This window comes from Coturnix japonica, chromosome 1 (genome assembly GCF_001577835.2).
Source record: "Coturnix japonica isolate 7356 chromosome 1, Coturnix japonica 2.1, whole genome shotgun sequence".
Classification (NCBI taxonomy): Eukaryota; Metazoa; Chordata; class Aves; order Galliformes; family Phasianidae; genus Coturnix; species Coturnix japonica.
Genome location: NC_029516.1, coordinates 173,780,821 through 173,782,167, shown reverse-complemented (window position 1 = coordinate 173,782,167; position 1,347 = coordinate 173,780,821). Strand labels below are relative to the sequence as shown.

Below are 1,347 nucleotides of genomic sequence, written 5' to 3'. Positions count from 1 at the left end.
AATGGCCACATCATATGGTGATTCCCGAGAGACTCCCAATAGGCCCCCATAAGACCCCCACAAGACCCTCCGACCCCATAGGTCCTCACAGGCCTCATAGACCCACATACAGGCCCTCATGTTTTAGGGCCTCCACAGGCCCCATAGTCCTCATAGACCCCCATAGCCCCTCATAGACCTCCACAGGAACCTCACAGACCCCCCCATAGACCCTCACAGGCCCCCATGGTCCCTTCATAAGCCCCCACAGACGCCCTGGATCACAGGTCACCAGCTTATGGGGGTCTATGAGGGGCCTGTGAGGACCTATGGGGGTCTGTGAGGGGCCTGTGGGGGTCTATGAGGGACTATGGGGGCCTGTGGGGGTCTATGGGGGGCTATGAGAGGCCTGTGGGGGACTATGGGGGTCTATGGGCGTCTATGAGGGGCCTATGGGGGTCTATAGAAGTTTATGAGGGGCCTGTGGGAGTCTGTGGGGGACTATAGGGGCCTATTTGGGGCCTATGGGGGCCTACGCGGGGCTATGAGGGGTTTAAGAGGGGTCTATGGGGGCCTATGGGATTATATGGGGTTATATGGGGGGTCTATGGGGGTCTATGAGGGGCTATGGGGGTCTATGGGGGTCTATGGGGGGCTATGGGGGTCTATGGGGGTCTATGGGGGGCTCTATGGGGGCCTATGGGGGCTATGGGGGTCTATGGGGGTCTATGAGGGGCCTATGGGGGTCTATGAGGGGTCTGTGGGGGTCTATGAGGGGTCTGTGGGGTGCTATGGGGGTCTATGAGGGGCCTATTTGGGACGTATTGGGGGTCTATGAGGTATCTGTGGGGGCCTTTGGGGTCCTGTGGTGGCTTATGAGCGGCCTACGGGGGGTCTTTTTGGGCCTATGAGGGCTTAGGGGGGTCTGTGGGGGTCTATGAGGGGCCTATGGGGGTCTGTGGGGGTCTATAGGGTTCTGTGGGGTGTCTGTGGGGTGGGAGAACTGAGGGGGGCGCTGAGGGCCGGCTGCTGTGGGGGCTTATGGGGGACTATGAGGGCCTATAGGGGGCTATGAGGGACCTATTCGGGGCCTATTGGGGATCTGTGGGGGGCCTGTGGGGGCCTATGAGGGGCCTATGGGGGGTCTTTGGGGGCCTATGAGGGCTTATGGGGGTCTGTGGGGGTCTATGAGGGGCCTATGGGGGTCTGTGGGGGTCTATGGGGGTCTATGGGGGTCTATGGGGGCCTATGGGGGGTCTATGGGGGTCTATGAGGGGCCTATGGGGGTCTGTGGTGGCTTATGAGGGGTCTGTGGGGGCTTATGAGGGGACTATGGGGGCCTGTGGTGGCTTACGAAGGGCCTATGGG

The 1,347-nt window shown here is 61.0% G+C and overlaps 1 protein-coding gene across 2 annotated transcripts in view; it reads left to right on the top strand.

Moving 5' to 3' along the window:
- RNF121 (ring finger protein 121) overlaps window positions 1–1,347 on the top strand; it is an 11,520-nt gene that overhangs the window by 3,224 nt on the left and 6,949 nt on the right. The gene's annotated exons all lie outside the window — the stretch shown is intronic.